The 19,713-nt window shown below is 38.6% G+C and overlaps 1 protein-coding gene across 4 annotated transcripts in view; it reads right to left on the reverse strand.

Moving 5' to 3' along the window:
• Positions 1 to 19,713, reverse strand: part of ARHGAP28 (Rho GTPase activating protein 28) — a 77,105-nt gene that overhangs the window by 40,097 nt on the left and 17,295 nt on the right. Inside the window, exons 1-2 of one of the 4 annotated variants that reach the window (XM_084508167.1) lie at positions 10,559 to 10,615; positions 1,112 to 1,170 (exon numbers count right to left, since the gene is read on the reverse strand). The exons of 2 other annotated variants lie outside the window; for them this stretch is intronic. The gene's annotated coding sequence lies outside the window, so the exon portion shown is untranslated. Of the gene's footprint in view, positions 1 to 1,111; positions 1,171 to 10,558; positions 10,797 to 19,713 lie in introns of those variants that run through there. One more of the 4 variants, XM_084508166.1, reaches the window with a different exon arrangement.

A 19,713-nucleotide genomic window follows, 5' to 3' on the forward strand; every position in this document is an offset into this window, starting at 1 on the left:
CTATCAGTGTAGCTAGTCAGCCCAGTGAAGTCAGTAGCACTTTCATAACACAACAGTGCCAGAGTACTGTGCAGTTGTCTGTCCCCAGTCTTTCTGTTTTTCAGTTTATCATGACAATTCACCAACTTCTGACAAAAATAATTACTCTATTTCTGCTCAGCTTTTCCCAAATATAAAAAAGGGATGTTACCTTGCATTGAGAAAGAAAAAAAAACATTTCTTCCTTTTTGTTATGAACATTTTTGTCTGTTCTGATTTTTTATGAAGCAATCATACTAATATTTCCTTTATTATTTATTATTTATTTATTATTTTTTTAACATGTACAAGCTGTAGGCAAAGGAGGAAATGGTATCTTTGTTCACAGTTCTTGACTTGTTTTTAGGCAGCACTCTTCCCCCAAATCTCTCGTCTTCTGGTTCCTTCCTGCGACCCAGATCCAGTGCTGTTTACTCTCTGCTTGCTTCCTTCTCTTTGTGCTCAGTGGCATTTAATTACAGAGAGGAGTCTATCTCAGACAATATCCCCCCAACTCCATCTGCATACTTCTTTTTCTGATTATCTTGCAGATATTAGGAAAGTTGGACCCTTAAGTTTCACGTTTCTTTCTCTAACAGCTAGCATAGCAAATACATGTACGTAACCTATTATGCTCATTGATTTTACTGAAGTGTCACTGAGCCTCTCTTGCAACAGAGTGAGTGAGAAGTAAAATACAACTTAATTTCAGTAATAATCTTTTCATCCTGTTGCCTAACAAAACTCCAAAATCATATTAACTAATTGCTTTGTTACAAAGCTGGGTTTGAAAATATACAATTATTACAAAGAGTTATCACATTACTATATCAGCTAGACTTGGAAACACATGAATTCAGTACTTGGCATGTCTTTGTATTCTACAAAACATTCTGCAAAATATACTTCTGTTAACTATTCATTTTATTTTTAAAGATCCTCTTCTGTCTCCACAAGCATTTTTTTTTTTTTTTTGACCAAAGGGACTTCTTTAACTAGCATTAAGACTTAAAGGCATAATAGAGAAAAAACTTACAAGATTTAAAGGACTTGCAATACTTAAAAGAATTTAATTTATTTATTCATTACTCACCTTCGAGGCAGTAGCAGGAGTCAGGACATTCATCTATAAAGTCCGAACACCAGTGTTACCTGCCAGCATTTAAAAATGCATTTCACCTTGGCTTCTTCAGCTCTCTTTCGCAACTCTTTCATAAGTGGCACGGAAGTCCCCCATCTACAAGGGTCACATTGTGACTGCTCTGCGGCTGAGCATGGAGATTGCAGAAGAATCTCTCTCTGTTTGTGCGTGTCAGTGTGGGGGCTCTCACAATCAGACCCTTTGAGCTAGGGGAGTGCGGGAGTATACTTTCTAGGTATTGCCTGCTGGCAATGATGACCTTTGGGGACATGACCCAGACCTCCCCTCTACACTGGCAATCACATCATTTAAGTGCTGGCCTGATGCAACTGAGAGCTATGTGCACTACATAGTTTCAATGTGTCTGTCAAAATCTGAAAGCGACTGTATTTTGTCTTCATTGTCCTAACAAGGCTGTTTCTAAAGGGCAGAAGGGATTCCCAAATGATTAATGCTAACAAGAGTATGTTCTGTTACCCCCTTTTTTTTTTCCCCCAAGTGAATTGGAAAAGAATTCTTTTCTTATAGATTAAGAGTCAGCATAATACACTAGTTTTGAATTCTTAAGACTTAGCAGATCCTGGCAGAATATGGTAGATATGAGTTTCAATGGGTATGGACAAGATAATAAACATCTAGACATGGCCTACAGCAGGCAAAAGTTGTGGTTGTGTGCAGCCAGTTTCAACATCGTAAAAATTTCCAACACATTTCTGTTGTTAAAGGTGACAAATTCTTCTGTTCGTTTGGTGTTTGCTTAAATCCAATTAATTTTATATGAAACAAATCCACATATCTAGGGCAGACCAAAGTTTTCCAGGAAGAAACATATGCACATGGGCCATGTACTGTAGTTTTAGTAAATCTCATGCTACCAGAAAATATTTGATCTATTATGCATGTATAGTACAAATGTTTTCTGTCTGAACAGTGAACCCAGTGAATCTGACAGTTCACTGTACATACACCTTAATGCTGATCAGGACCTCCAGGAGTGTTGGGCTCAATGCTCATGCACTATATATATCTGGTTTATCTACTCATGTTGAGTAGATGGCTGCAGAAATTCCATCTGTCTGACAGTCGTCCATAGTGATTGCTAGATAGATGACCACCCCAAAATCCAAGACAAATCCTTCAGATTTGACATAGACAGCATTTGAAATCAAGAACTATGATCACCCTGAATATACTACTATAAAATACCAGTCCTTGGCATGAAGTGCTTTGTTAAGTTGTATGGTAAGGATAAGGCAGACACATTTCATTCTGCAGCTGGGTGCTAGCATCTACCTAGTGTATTACCCCAAGTAGTAAGGAAAGATGAAGCAGAATTGCATGAATGAAAATGAAAGGGGGGAGCACAATTTCATTAGATCCTATGGATACTAGGATACTGCACCAAGGCCAATATTCTTTGTTACATTCTCATCGTTCCTCTTCAGACAGCTGTCTATGGCAGTGAGGAAACTCTCACAAAAGGCTGTGAGAAAGCTGTATTTCTCTTTTGCTTCCTACTGCCCTGGCAGTGTCACTTCTAAGGTAACCAACAGCTGTGTAACTACTCCAAGGAAGATCGCATCATCTCAGGCCCACTGGAGTATGTCAGGCCACTATGCATGCATGCATGTGCAACTACAAATAAGGAGGTTAGCAGGTGCAGGGCAGTGTGTAGACTAGTCCAGGATCTTCTGTCACAATAAAATTGATAAGCCTTTGTCAACAACTCACACTTAGATAGACTTATTATTTACAAAACAACTGGATACAGTTAAAACTACAGGAAATGTACAGGTCTGAGAACTCAGATGAGGCCTAAATCATTCAACAAACAAAGAAGCAAGCCAAGTGAAACACACAGGGGATGCAAAATGTAAAATTAAGAGACATTTGGCTCTAGAAGCACAAACTAGATTTTCTAAAGAAAAAGAAATATGAAAATACTTATCAGTCATGATGAAAGCACTGAAATATAAGGGGTCAAACTTGCTACAGCCCTCAGTACACCTCCTAATGTTGCCTACATTGATGTGGTAACTGTGGAAGAATATCTACTTATTTTTACTTTAGGCATTATTAAAGGAGCTATCCTTTCAACCAACATGATTATTATTGTTAATGGGCTCAGAGTATTTATAGGACTTTGTCTCTCTGAAGCACTTCAAGAGACAAATGCAGTCATTTTAGCTGAATTAAGGAAATAGCATAAAGAACTGGACCATACTATCTATTGGAAGGCTTCTAATGTGATTACATACATTGCAAGTATAAGCTCTTTAAGCCCCTAATATAACCAAAGAAGGGAGGCAGATACTTCCAGAGAGTGAACATGTAAACTAAATGGGAGCTTGAAGTCATGCAAAATGTCTTTGAAGTTTTCCTTGTGCTTTGCTTTAAGTGAACTCCAGCTGTTGCTCTGTCCCTTCCTATAATTAATGCACCCTTTTAAGTAAATGCTTTTTTTGAAGGCTTCAGGAACTAAGCAAAAAAGCTGTGCTTATTTTCATAAGACAGTGTACATGTATTTTCTTTAAATGTTTTAATTTATATGGGAGGGGATGGTTGAGCTACAAAATATGAATGTTTCTAATGTATTAATTTACATTTTAGTCATGACTTTTATCAGTTACCCTGCAATCCACAGAAATGTTTTGAACACCATACTAGATAGTATTCACAGTACTAGACTGAAGTAATGTTGACATGCTGAAATGCTTGATTTTTTTAAGCTAAACGTTTAAAGTTATTTTATGAAAAACAATGCTTATGTTGGGAAAATACTACTAAATCTTTAACCTGAGTGTGGAGCAACTTCACATTGTCACTGTTAACATACTGGATTAGATTTTCAGATAGTTATAAAATGTTACAACCTCACTGGTTTAATTTATCCCTTATGTTAAACTCAGAACATCCTACTTTGTGGTACTGCTAATGCTGAAGTTATTACAAATTACAAAAATTGCATGAACAAATTTATTTCTCACCATTTAAATTTTTCTCTGCGGCTCTGGGTCAGGCAAATCTGAACTCTCAGACTGTATTTTCCATAGTGTATCGTACTTTGCGGCACACTGAATCAGTGAGAAGGAATGAAAAATTTGTTGGAAAATATTGTAGCCAGATACAAATCAAGATGTGTGCATAATTCTATTTTTCGCCGCTCAAGCACATTTGTAATGATTATATGAGTTGTTTTGGAAAGAGTCCCAAATTTGCTGAAGAGACTGTTCTTTTGTTAAAGAGTGCTTAATAAAAAAGTGTTGATGAGGTATCTGGAAGACTTATCTCAAAGCACTATGTCCCTATTTTTACCTGAAGAAAAAAGGTTATATATCAGCTAACGTAGAAAATACAGAGAAGTAGATTCTCAGCAAATTGCCTGTTGATTTCTCTTGTTAATGTCCAAAACAGTCTGTGACTTTATTCTAGATGACCTGAGACAACATGAAGCCTCATCTCTACTGCTATCTCCCTTTCACTCCATCTGTAGCCATCCCCAAACCCTTGTGCTGTTGGGCTGGGTGAAAACCTGAAGTAGAGGTGGAGCAAAGAGGACATATGAGAAGGGCTGTCTGCACACAGCCACATGGAGGAGATACCAGTGCAGCACAGGGCGGACCTGGCACACCAGGCAAAAAATAAGGATGGAGACTGCAGCTGATGGTTGTGTTCCCCCATCTTTCTCCAATGGTATTTGACAGTCATATTTCCTTATCAGAAGAAGTCATGCACCAGCCTCTCTCTCCAAACAGTTCTAAATATTTGTAAGAAGTTCAGAGAAAAGCATACTTTGCATTCTAAAAAAAAATAAATTGCCAAAAAATCCTAAATAGCTAGGCCATGTTAACAGAGGTAAATCCTTATAGCTCTGTTGAAGCCAATGGAAGGTTCATCTTTAAGCTATAAAAAGCAAGCTATATTAGAACAGGTTTTTGACCAGCATTTGTGAGGGAAACTATGAACAACTAATTTCTCACTAATTCACTTGTCTTCTTTGTCTTCAGAAACTGAGGGTGTTTCATTCACATTATAATTAGATGATATATCACTTGGTAACCTTTCCCATCAGGGCATCAATGACCATTTAAGCATAACTGTGCAAGCATAAAGACAAAGCTGAATTTAAAGCAAAGGATGTAGTTCAATCCTGCTGGAGATTTGTTTAGAGAAATTTCATTTATAATGTAGGCACAGAAATGTGTTGGCAAGAAGCTCTTGAGTTGTCAGATGAATCTGATAGCATTATCCATACCATGAAGGGTCACGGTGAGATGATGGGAAATGTAACCAGAAGAGAGGACAGAGCAAAGATGAAGAATGTAAGGTTAAATTTGAAGGAGATAAAGCCAACAGCCAGGAAACACCAAGTACAAGATTATAGGCCTCCAAAGAACAGACATTCCCATTTTCAGGGGAAACAATGGACCATAAAATCAAGTTTACTTTATTGTATTTTCCAGAATGAAAGAATGAAAATGGTTTCTAGGTTCATGATAAAGAGATGGAAGGAACATCTTCATGGGAATAGTCAAGATAACACCTTGCCTTTAAAGTGGTATTTTTCTAATTTGTTTTAATGTTTGTACTATGTGCCTGTGGAGGAAAAAAAAAAAAAAAAAAAAAGACCTTTCTAGGTAAGGAGCCAAAAGAATCAGTGATGCTTCCAAACAACTTGGACTCCAGTAAGAGCTGGAAATGTTTGACTAAGTTACACTTCTCTACAATGTCTATAAAAAAGGCACATAACAGAATAAGAAAAATCACCTCTTAAATGGAATACCAGCTCATGGTGCATAGCATCTTTCCCGTTTCCCTCAACTACTTTTCTTTTTATTTTTTTCTCCTGCTTATTTTATTTTAGAGGTTTACCTCATATATTTCATCCAGAAACATTCTGAGGGAAGCTGCAACATGCCAGGTATTTCAAAACTAGCTATTCAAATACATTGCAATTCCTGAAGCTGTTGGAGCTAGAGACCTCAAATATTTACAAAATATGGTGCCTTCATTTGCAGTTCTTCGGCGATTTGAGTAATTCTGAATCCTACAAGCAGCCCTGCTGAAACCAGGCAAATGACTTTGTGTATAAGGTTTGGAAGTTCAAGTCTCTTAATATTGACTTTGGGGGAGTAAGATGTAGATCTTGGAAATTTCTGAGGAAAATGGGCCCTCATTGAAAGGAAGTCTTCAAGACAGAAGATATAGATGGAGACTATTATCTTAGTTTCAATCATCTTAACACAGGTACAAAATGTCTATTCATGTTTTCCTGGGAAGTACAAATGCAAGACGGTCCAGAACTTTAAAAAACCTTTAATAAACAGAATGTATTGCAGGAAGGCATTACTCCTGGCTATTTTGACGGTTACTGGTTCATTCTCACTTCTTCTAAGCCGTACTGGGCTTGCATCAGCTCTTCTTGGGAGAATGGAAAAAGGACTTTGGAGAATTGCCTCTTTAGCTGTGTTGAGAGCTCCGCAGTCACAGCTGAGAATATGAACCCACATGTCAAAGAACATCATGTGGTGGATAATAGATGCAGGATCAAGAATGTGGTAACTACTAAAACATACCAGTTATCCCCTGTGGCATTTAATTAATGATACAGGCAAGTGCTAATTCATCATAACAGGAGCACCAAGAAGTTGTTAGATAAGAATTACCGAGGAAGGTGAAGTGGTATCTCTAAAATCACACAGACATTTTGCCACTGACGAGGATTAGAAACACAAAAAATAGTTCATGATTTAAAAGTCTGGTACACTGTGACTAATAGAACTGCTAATCTTCAGTAAGTCCTACAGAGCTTGGCTGAAGTTTCTAGATGAGCTTTGTCAACCCTATACATATTCTTGGAGGGATAGCCTTTAAAAAGTAATTAATATTGCTATGCAAACATAGTAAATCATTTTTGAAAACTCATATGCTCACGTCAAATGGGTACAACTAAGCTGTTGTTGTGTCCTCTGTCATCATGAATACATACTCCTCTTCTCACTCCTGCCTAGATAAGAGCCATGATCCATGATGGGAAGTGAAGATTCACAGGGCATTCATCCATCTTTTAATGATTGCATTAGATCTTTCACAACACAGGCACTTTATGAATGTTGTGAAGCTGTAATGCTATCCTTCCCACGAGGACACTGAATTACTTATCCATGCTTTTGATATAATGTATCTTGGCTGAACTGTTGCAGCTCTCTCACTCTGGAATATTTCCAGTCAAGTGCTATATTTATATCAGTTACAATTGATTCAAAATGCTTCCACAGGATTTTGAACAGGCTAACACATCTTCACATGGTTAATCCAAAACAGAGACACTTGACAGCTTTTCAGTAAAATAAGGGAATAATTGTGCTTATAACTAGTTCTTTGGTTTCAGTTGGTACTCTTGGTTGGTGTTCAGCCACTGCTTGATATCTTTTTTTGGCCTTCCAGGTGACTACAGGTTATACGTTTAAAAGAAACTAAGGGGGGCAGTCACCTAACTCTCATTTTCAGAAACAACTGTAGAGTTTAGAGCACACACCCTACAGACTTACACTTAGAGTAAATACTTCTGCATTCAAACTTGGTTTTGAAGGTGACAGGCTTTTACATCACAGAGACTGTTTCCTTTAACTTCATTGCATACTATTACACTAATTATCTCTTTCCGTGGGCATTAAGTTCACCCAATTTTCTGGGATTTTGGCCACCTAAATTCAAGCTTTATCTTTTAAATTTGGCTTTGATTAAAACAGCTGTTATTTATTCTTTTGCTTGTCAGGAGTTTCTGCAAGACCACCATAAAGTCAATCTGTATTGTAATGCGCTTTCCTTTATGAAATACACACACAATACCCTAAAGGGAAGATTATTATATGTATATATGGATTCATATATGTGAGTATGAATCCATATATATGTATAATAATATATATGTATATATATGAATACACATCGGAAGATCGAAAGAAAGGGAAGGAATATTTCAGTAATCTCCTAAAAGCTTTTGTGAAAAAGCCATATAACACAGAGAATGGAATGTTTCATAAGGCATGAACTAGGGGATAAACATTGACTGGTTGCTAAATGGAAGCTTAATTCAAGATAAAATGGAACAGACTTTGATATTCAAAGTCATTGGACTCATGGGTAGGAGAAACACATAACAAATTGAGAGGCTGATGTGTCATTATGATCACTTATGCATAGTTCACCACCAAATGTTTTCAAAAATAATACATTTTAAGAAACATTTTACTAAAGAGTGATTAAAACTTGAAACAATTATTGCTTATTGCCTAGTGTTGATAGGTTCATTTTCATCAGAATTTGGTCTTTATCTTGAAACAACATCAACAGCAGAGAATTTGTAGCTGTTTAGAACCATCTACATTCCTGTGCCTCTCAGAAATTTTCTGAATTAGGAATCACTTTTAATTGCACTGTAAAGCCCTGCCTGAAAATGTCCTAGCACCTAGGAGTTTTATGCCTTTTCATTGCACGGACAGGATCACTTTCATTGAGAACAATAAGGAGCAAAACCAGTGATGGGAGACCCCTCAGAATTGTTCCATACGTACGAAAAAGAAATCAAAAAAACACAGAAGGCAGTTTGGGCACTGCCCTGATGGCAGTAAGCCCTCTCTTCCAACCTGGCAGGACACTTCTGTGGCTCATAATGACACCTTACTTGCTGAAGAAAATCTCTTAATGCTAGAATTTTAATCATACAGTAGAAATTTCACAATAAACCTTCTGATTTTTTTTCTCTTTTTCTAAAAAAATCAGTCAAGAACCTAGCTAGCAAAAGTCAAATCTCATGGGATGTTAGCTGCCTATATTTCCTTTCAGTGAGACTTTGTGCCTGACATGGCTAAAAAAAGTGCTTGCTCTTTCATTGTGATCAAAGTCAACAAAAATCTATTATGTACTCATCATATTGGATCATGATCATCATATTGTGTTGCTCTGCAGCATCTTGTGCCATTCGTGACTTCCCTTTGATCTTCAGTAGAGGCCTTGTTCTGCCTATACAAAAGGAACAACAGGGTAAGAAATCCTTGAAAAGTTTTCCCCAAGGCAAGGAGTATTATTTCTGTCAAATGGTCATGACCCTGGCTCATGATATTTTACTACAGGGGGACTTTGGAACTGGAAATGTTGTGTTGGCCATTTCAGTATGTTCAAGCTATCAGGGAACAGGAGCTCCCTAAATGCAACTCCTCAAACACTCCTGATGTTTGCTCTGGAGGCGCAGTGATGTGTGTGTCACACCAGCCAGACAGCGGGAGAGAAACTCCCTAGAATTCCTACTTGTCCTGTCCATGAGTTCTGGATTGATTGTCTATTGTTTCATTTATTTTGACTACATACATAAGCTTCCAGTTTCATCCAAACAATGTGGACTAGCCCTGGTTTCCAGTTCCCTTGAATTTTTCCAGTTTTCATGACCAGGCAAACAGTTTTACCTACTGCTCATCATGAGTCCCCTGCTGCACTGGATTCTTTTTTTTTGTATGTGTGTGATTACCAAACGTAAGTACCCTCAAACTGAAAGTGTCCATTATAAAAATCTGGTGCTACCTGCAAATCCCTGCCTACCAAGTTTACAGAACCAAGCCAGATTTGAGCACAGTTTGAAAAATATGGGTTTGGATAAAGTATTCATGAATATAGAAACACTTTAGCTCATTTAGCCATGTAATCTGCATGAATGCATCACTTAAACTGTCAGACCTGGATTTCCTCCCATTCAATGATATATCTTAAGTTTCTTCTTTCTTTAAAGCTATGTTTCTATAAACCTCTAGTTGTGCAAGTTAAATTATGGCCACAACACTGAGCTGAAATATGCACTGATATCACAAACGCCTACACAACATCAAAAGATAAAGGTTGAAAAAGGCAAGTTTCTGACCTCAAATCAAACAAAAGCAAGAAAGGGGAAAAACTTGACTAATTTAATTTGAAGTAGAGGTTCTGCTCCCTCTGGCACATTATTCCACTGACATACATTTTTAAAAAGCATAAACAATGAGGAAAAAATTGTACAACAGAGTATAACACTCCAGAAACACACCTTGTCATTAAAACTTTAAAGAGATCCATATTAATAGTTTTTGAGGTGCATTTTCATGTCACTTCAGCTTGAAACAATTCAAAACATTCATATACCTATCCTGCAGACTCTTGCACTGTGTCTAGTTGTTTTTCTGCAGTGGATCATTATTTCTGCTCCCCCCCCCCCCCCTTTCCTGCCTGGTAAAGCTGGAAAATTCCACTAGTGATAACTCTGACAGCTTGCTCCCCCTCCTGTCACTCCTTATTTAAGAAAACAAGAGGGAGGGAGCAGGGTCTGGGAGGCTGAGAAGTTATTGATTTAGAAAATTCTGCAAATCTTACCTCACAGCGGAATAAAGCCTTGGTGCTATCCTTAAAGCAGCAGGGCAGAGTCCTTCTGAAACTCAACTTCTTCATGCTCCTAGTGGCAGTGAGCTCTTTCTCAGCCTATGATCACAAAGTTGCTTATTCTGGGAGCTATCTGACAGCCTGTGATAGGATATTCTGCCTCTAGTCATACAAGGGCTGCGGGAACAAAGAGCAGTGGAGCTTCTGGTCCTTGTGGGAAACAGACTGACACTGCTCCATCACTATTTAAAGAGTAGATGCCTTCAGGATAAATCCTCTTAGTGTGTTTTCCTGTTTGTGTCAGAACTTAAACCTTTTATCCATTTCCTAAGAGGAGAAATAAAAAAAGTAATCAGTGCTAGCTGTGCTGTAATTCAGGAGAGTCCCTGTGGGGTGGCTCAGAAAAAGACAGTGCCAATTTATGTGTTTTCTGCTAAAGGGATATAAGACACTACCATTAACATAACTCAAAAAATTGTAAATGGCCAGATGTAAATTAATGAGAAGCTCTCTCCAGTGCACAATGCCAGCTAGGAAAGAGAAGCAAGCCAGAGTACAGCTATTAAGAAATCAAACATTTATGGGGAAGTCTTTCCTGCTTTTTTTTTTTTTTTTTTTTGGGGGGGGATGGTCACTGTGAAACACAGATGAATACTGGCAAAAGCATGCATCAGGTTTTGCATGGACTATGGCCCACAATTGTTTTTTGACACAAGCTAGAAAAATTCTCAAAGTTCAGGAATGCCTGGAGCTGCAGCTGGGGGAGAGCCCATGTGCAACCAGTTCCTTACCACAGAAAGCACTTGCGGTGGTCAAACTAAACTCCCTTCACCAAACTTTTACTTATCCATTGAAATACTTAAGCTGAGCTGTCAAACTGGCAGCATTCCTGTCATCATTCCTGCAGCTCAATATACAGGAGGAAAAGCTGGCTTTCTGGTTATGAGCTTTCTGATATTCTTCACTTCCTCCAAACACATAGCTAAAGCCCTTTGGTAGAGTAAAGGGGAAAGAAAGCCTGTTATTTAATCGGAACAAGCAGAGAAAAAAAAAAAGGCAGAGAAAAAGAAAAGAGAAGGGAAAGGACTACCTGAATCAGACACAGCTTTCCTGAAGGGACAAAAAACAGCAAGACCAGAAGTGGTTTGGTTTTACAGTCCATCTTGAAGTTAAGTTTGTCTCGTCTTTTACACTGGATTTAATCTTGCCTTTCTGTTTCTTCTGGTCAACTTTTAGAATGATGTAAATCCTTGAAAATTTTGAAAGCTTCAGGTCATTTACCATTGCCTGTAGGTCTGTTTAGGGACTGTTAGGTCATACTTTAACGTATAAACTGCAGGGGAAACGGTGGCTCACAAGTTTGGTAGCGGACTACAGAGCTGTTCATGATGTAAGTCCAGCTGGCATTGCTGGTTACTAGCAGCTGCTCGGCAGCTACTGTTTTGCATGAAATGACATGGTGATACTAGTCTGTATCCTCCCAGCTAAAATATCTATATTGTCACCTCCTATAGGCATTCAAAGGCCACCTCCATGCTGAATAGTCCCAAGATTGCCCCCCTGCTTCAAGGATGTCTTCTCCCTCTTTTTAGAAAAGTGATTCACTGTTGCTTCTCCTTAAACTGTTGCTGTATGAATAAATTAATTTTATATTTAATTCTAGGCTTTGTATAAACACTCAGATAAATATAGTTTAAATATAGCTTAGTATAGTATAGTATAGTATAGTACAGTACAGTATAGTATAGTATAGTTAGTATAGTATTGTGTAGCATAGCATAGTATAGTTCAGTTGAAATATATATAAAAATCAATACTGGATTGCCTTTTCCCAAAGTTGCTCTCAGATGAAATTTAGGCAAGCCTTGGTAACAGTGCCCTACCTAGGCTTTCCTAGGAATTAAGGTGAGATTTGGCTGCATTTGGTAAATGTGAAGGCAGGTTCGATTCCCATTTACAAACTTAGTCCCTTGCAGCTTGCTGCCTGTGTGGTACAGAAAAACACGGCTGGGGAAGGAGGGAAGGAAGCAGAGGCCAGCTCACTTGCAGCAACTCACAATGAGAATATCTTCCCTTGGGCTCCTGTCAGCATTTAAAACACTCTCTGTGTTTCAAGTTGGGTCCTCTTGTCTTACACTAGACATTGAAGTGGAACGTGTGAGTTAGGTCTGTGCTGTTTTGGGCTCCTGATGACAGCTGGTGGAAGGAAAGTCACCTCCAAAGAGCAATTCAGCACAGCGATGGATGAAATGTCTCCTTTGCTGTCCATAACAGGAGAGGACAGTGAGGGACTCACTAAAGAGCTGTTAAAGGCTGCAAGTGGATAACTGCTCACTGGGCATTAGGTACACTCGAAACACTTGAAAGCAAGAGAACTGTGAGACTCTGCCTGCAGTGCCCTTGCACTTAACATTTTTTACCTCCAAAGAATTTAACTATGTTTCAACATCTTTTTTTTTTTTTTTTTTTTTCTTCTTGACTGTTCTGGATCAGCGCAATGGTGAGCCGTAATCACAGCTGTCCTATGAAAAATAAACAGTGGTGAACTCATATACACAGGTGTCCCACTGAAGCTGGTCACGATTCGCATGACACAGAGATCTGCCTGCACCAGTATCTTTTTGCATGTTTGAGTACTCTGTTTCATGGTCAGTACAAAGACAGCTCGCCACTAATTCCATATACAGTTTACATAAGGGACAAAAGGATGAAATAGTTCAGCAGGTATACCGAATGTCATACAACAGTTAAATTCTGACACATGTGGCTTCATGCTATTCTTTTTCTAAAATTAAATGCTGAGACATACAATGGGCCTGCTGTTGACTCCATTTTATGACTACAGAAAAACACAGATTATCCTTACAATGAGACAAATGCTTAAGCTCATTGCTGCATCTGGATGTAAGTTCCAGTCCTAAACAATTAGCTATTAAAATAACTGACTTTTCAGGGCTTTGGCCAAACACGTAATTGAACAAAATCTTCATTTAAACATCATCTGAAGCAAAGCCATTTTCTTTTCCTGTAGAAATTCAGAAGAACAATAAACAGTTTGATCTCAGAGATTTTGACTTTGTTTTACTTTTCTGTTGAAAGTTAAATCCGCATAAGTTGGAAACAAAACAGTTCATTTAGAAGATGTTGCAACAAAATGTTTAATCTTTTTCTGATTTTTGCATCCTTTTTTTCTCAGCTCAAAATATGCTGTGTAGATTAGTCTGATCAACCCAAACCATTTTTTTTTTTTTTCCTGAAAGAAAAAAAATCCTGAAAAAAAAATCCTTTTATTTTGGTCCCACATCTAAATAAAGTCTTCTGTTTTAGCAGGTCACTGCTGCTGGGGAATTGCTTTAAGGACTTGTCTAACTGATGTCATATGGCAAGCATGAAAATAAAACTACAAGGAAGGAACTGGAAGAAATATTGTTGGATTAATTATTCCACAGAAATTAAACTGGCATGATCATAATCATGTGGTGGTTTCTTCTGAAACATGACTGCTATTTCCAGGGTCTCTATATATTGATCTATTCCAGCTGTTAGTGAGCAAAAATCAGGGGCTCTTCTCCAGGGTGGATTTTATGTTAACACTGGGATATATTAAGCACACATGGTCCAAATCTGGCTTGTTTTTCATGGTAGAAAAATGGTAATGGCCAAAACTTAATAAGTGTTGTATTTTAAAGCAACTATTTAGATAGCAAGAAGATAGTCGTTCATGGCCAGGCAGTCCAGACCTGACTTCAGCTTCTAGAATGCTATGAAAGATTAAACCTTCTCATAGGAGATCTCTGGGAATCGACTTCTTTTGCCTGGACTTTGGCAGGGGATCTGTGAAATCTCCTATCTGCAATCGTGATCAATTAAGATTTAATTTTGGTCTTAGATCTGCCAAGGAGGGCATAAATTTACAGAATAGGTATTTTTTGAAAGAAACTATTTAACCCCAAGACCATTTAGATAGAAAACCAGCCAGGCAAGAGAAGAGGGTTTACAGAGTATGACAAAAGACGGATTGCAAAATGTACAGTACTGACATACGAAAGCTGTGGAACAGAAAAATCCTCCCAGTGCCTGTAGGAAAAGTTTTGTTTTGCAATGTGCCTGTGCCTCTCAGGAGTCCTGCTGCCAGCCACTTCACTGAATTTCACAAATAAGCTGACACGGCATTCTTTATCTGCAGAAGCTCAGTGTCGGCTACGAAGGTCACCTTGACAGATGAACTTGCCTGGTGGAAAAAACCTCCTCCACAAGTAAATTAACAGGAAGGGCTTAAGCTTGTTTTCCAGTGCCATTGCGAAGGCCACAAGCCAGGGCCGTATGTACACTGGAAACAGCATGTGGAGCCATGTGACTGGGAGTAATTTTTTATGATGAATTTACAAACACTGGATTTTTTCAGGTGTCTCTCTGATTTTTGGTAAAACAGTATTTTGCACCTTAATTTTCAGTCAGCTGGTAATGTTCAACAATATACTCCTGTTAGGACCTTACAACAAAACCTATTTTGCATTAAACTAAATCATAGAGAAGATGTTAGTATTTCTAGCCTCAAGGATTTATAGATAGTTCAGTTGGAAGGGACCTTCAAATATCATCTAAACCAAGTGCCTGACCACATCAGAGCTAACCAAAAGTGAAGCATATAAATGAAGGCATTGTGCAAGTGCCTCCTGAACATTGACAGGCATGGGGCATCAACCACCTTCCCAGGAAGCCTGTTCCCATTTTTGACCACTATCACAATAAAGAATGTTTTCCTAATGTCCAGTCTGAACTTCCCTGGGAGCAGCTTTGTGCATTCCTGTATATCAAAAACAGACTAAGAAGGCCAGGAAGGCCAAGAAGATGACAGTCTGGTGGAAGAGTCACAGAGTGAGGGGCAAATGCATAAGAAGCCCTATCAGTCACCTGGCAAGAAGATTAGGAAAACCATTACCCGTTAGTATCTCTGAACTGCAATATATTGTCATTAGGAAAAAAGGACCTGAGCTGATAGTCTGCTACCATTGCTCACATTCATCAGGACCAATTTCTAGCTTTTGCTCTTCTTTAGAAAAGGCTTGAACATGTTCCTGCACGAAACCAGGTGTAGCCTTGAAGAGGCTTTTCAGGTACAGTTTGAAGCATCCCTCAACAGCAGTGACACTCTGACCCTTGAAAGACATCCTTTTCACTGATCCTTTCATATTTTGGTTTTCCTCATCCCAAACCATCTTTCCAAACTGGTCTTTCTGCTGTTGCTTCTCCTTTGTGTTGCTCCTTGTGGCACACAGACAAGTGTTAGGGGTAGGGCTCCTGCAGTCTAAAATGATTGCCTGCTTCTCTTGTCCAAAAAAAGAATATTCATAACATATGATGTTGTCTAAGGGTTCAAAGAGTATTATAAAAAGTATGGAAAACCAGAATGCATGACATCAAGGAATGAAGGATTACTGCAACTTGAACAGAAACAGAGAAACTTTGTATAAACCCAAACAAAGCCAAGCAATGGGTAAAAGTCCTGGCTTACTGATTGGCAAATGTAAAACATTTGTTCCCCCTCTTCTCTTAGATGTTAACCAAGCACTTCTAAACTAACTACAGTTAAACCACCGTAATGCATCAGGGATATTTTTATGTTAACACATGTTCTTCACTAATATGAATTTAAAAGTAACCATAACTGCCAAATTCGTATTTGGCCAGTAATCATTATTGTAAGAACTGAGGTGAGTTTCTGGTGAGCATCTAATGGCCTATCAACCAATTAACATCTTCTTAAAGGTGAGGATGTAATTTGAACAAAATGTCTTACTACTTTCACCCATTAGGTAATGCTAATTTAATCAGCACTGTTATTGCATATTACTTGAAAGGGATTGTAAATCATAAAATGTGTTCCAGTAAAAAGACTTAAAAAAAATCCTTAGCTAAACAGTCTGAAAACCCTGCTGGACACAAACAGACAAAGGAAAAAAGTTTTTATTTTGTATACATAATTATGGCTCTGAAAAAGCTCAATTAGTTGCAAATGTTCAATCTCTAAAGTTCATTTCTTCAAACAGAAACATACATAAGTCAAAGACACATCTAATTACCATGTATAACATAAATATTGGGTTAATCTAAAAATTTTATTAATTATTTGACATAAAAGCAGAATTGGGCTTGGCAGAACTTGAGAGGTCTGTCTTGTACAATGCAGCAAAAAAAAAAAAGAGGACAGAAGAAAATTTAATTAGCAAGTGCAATAGAAGGAATCAGTGTTAGCCACTCCAGTGTGAACCACCAGACATTTCAACAAAGCAAAAAGATAAATTAAAAAATATTAACCTGTTATAAAAAAACAACCAACCAACCAAAAACTATAAAAGATAACAAAAAAGACCCTTCAAAAGTCAGTGCAATGCTATTGTTTACCATTGACACAATTCAATGGTATTAAGAGTGACAGTAGACAGATCTCCCTTGCCTGACTCTGGATTGTAATCCAGAGACCTACCTGACACACCAGGGTCAGGGCTTGGCACATGTATTGTGGTCATGAGATCATGAGATTTTTGACCACAACTGCCACGGTGCTAGCACTATTGACAGTGGTGTTTTACCCTTACCTGTGCAGGTCTGAGTGGAAGGCAGTGGAGAGTCAGGCTCCCAAATGAATTTTTATCTGTTTGGGAAATGGACAGATAACCCTTCTCAACAATGCCTTCACAGGCTGCAATGAGATTCCTACTTGCTTTCAGGATCAAGGCTTTTATCAAGATTTACAAGTCCCTGGCTTCAATAGCAGTGCCCAGACCATCTATACACAGAGCCACCATTTCCATCAACTGCAGTAGAAAACAAAGCACACTTTCAGGGCCAGCAGTCACCTGCCATTTAGCTTTTCCCTCTCAGTCCCTCTAGCTCAAATGCTTCTGGAAAGCCCGAGGAAACCAGCCATATGGCAACATCACAGATTTCATGCAGTCCTGCCAGGTGACTAGCCAAAAACTTATTTCCTCCTGCAGCATTGTCCCTTGCATCGAGCTACTTTGTCTCCCTGTTGTCCATGTCACCACACTCACCCACCCAAGTTGCACCGGCCAGGCTTTCTTGACAAGACGGAAAAATAATGCTGATAGTGATTTCTACAAAGTGCTGGATCTGAAAGGGGCTGATTTGATAAGAGATGGTGTTTCAGAAAGGCTTTCCTGGCAGCACTTTTCAGGACTGCAGTAGTCCTTTGCCAGCTGCAGCAACTGCAGGTAGCACAATTTGGATGCAGTGGTGGGTAAGGGATTCACAAGGTCAAGGATCTTACTCTTCTGCAAATTCACAGGAGTAAAGAGGACAACTTATGTTTTACAGGACATGCATTATTAAATTACTTGGTGGTGGGTTATAGTAGATAAGAAAAGTCATGCATTTTAAAGGTGGCAGTGAAATCTAACAAAGTCACCCACAAAGGACACATGCAAACTTTGTCTGACAAAGATGTCCCTTACCCCCTGTCCCCCTCGCATCCATTTTGGAGGTGTATATGTGAGAAAGCCACCAGGAAATTCCATGGGACCATAACCAACAGGTGGGTTGGACCAGCATATACACTGAGGGGCATCTGTATGAGTAAGGCAGTGCATGAAAGCAGAGACATAGCCCCTCCCTCCTTCCCCCCATCTTTCTGCAATCTGGGGCCCTGTGCTGGTAGGGCTACAGTGCTGTTTCTAGTATTCTGGCCCAATTCCAGGGTACACTGAGGCCTGTTTATAACACTCATGAAATTTCAGTCTGCTGTTCATGCCACTTCTGCTTGCTGTGTTTGTTTCTGTGTGCAGTGAAAATATTATTATTTATTATTATTATTATTATTATTATTAATTATTAATTATTATGCACTGGAGGTCTGAATCAGAAGGAAAAGCCTCCTGTGTGCTGTGCATTGTACCAGTTACACTGAAAAATGCTGTTTACCATCAGGAGCTTACTTGTGCTAATGTGGAACGCTGCACTCCCTGGCCATGTCCTGACCGCAGTTTAGGCATAAAATGTCATTTTGTACCCCTATGGTAGCTGTATTTCAGAGATGGAATTGCTTTTTTTCTCACTACATAAACTCAGAATTTAGGGATATAAGAAAATATATACAAATAACAACAAAAAGCCAGCGTCTTTCCCATACTCAATTATATGGCAATTTTAAAGCTGCTGTCTTGGGTCCTGCTAGGCATACAGCTAGTGCTCTGATCCAGTGAAGAATTATTTCTAGCCCCAGAGGGTATGGACATATATGGGGACATCCAAGCTCTTAATCTAATCAGTGATCCAGGACTATACTTTGTCTTTCCCAGGCCCTAGGCCAATTTTATAACAGAGGAGAAGAGGTAAATATTTCCTTTATTTTTGTTTTTCTTTCTGGCAGGCTGCTTAGAAAATCTAGCAGCTGTTTGAAGATGGCCAGAGGTTTGTAATGCTTGTAAAATTTTGTTGTGGGGGACGTGGAGAGCAAGCAGGGATGACTAACACACACACACACACATGAGTATGGACACACAAATGGGTACAGAGCACACGAGAGATCATACCATGGTGAATGCTATTTTTAAAACATTATGTACTGATTTTTAAGGCACTAAATAATGATCAGCTCACAGGGGAATTAGGAATCCTAACCCTGAAATGAAAACCTTGAATAGGCTTGCCACTTCCCAAGAACTGTCTTTGCTTACTTTGCCATTCCTTTCTAATTCTAGTCTTCAGACTGATTACAGATCTGGCTCTACAATTTGAAAATTTGCTTTGGATTTGCAATTTACAGCTGCTCTTTGCAAAGATTCAGTGTTACAGGAAAGAAACGGGGGCCAAGAGCACAAAAGGTGCACGCCATGGTGACGAAAGAGGTTGGGGTTCTGGAACTGAAGTATTTCATACAGCATATGTTGTCAGGCACACCACGGGGACTGCTTCCCTAGTTTTTATTTATTTATTTATTTATTTATTATTATTTGATTTAAAAGCCAATTTCTCCTCTGGAATGTATGCTGACAATGCCTGAGGATTTATTACATACGCTTCCTTCTCATCTATAGCTGAAGTTTTCATTTTGTTCATGCTTTGAGTGAAAGGAGTTTTGAATAACTCCAGGTAGGACCTCAGTTCAGGGTAAAATATCATCCTCCCTG

Source organism: Aythya ferina (assembly GCF_964211825.1).
Source record: "Aythya ferina genome assembly, chromosome: 2".
NCBI lineage: Eukaryota > Metazoa > Chordata > Aves > Anseriformes > Anatidae > Aythya > Aythya ferina.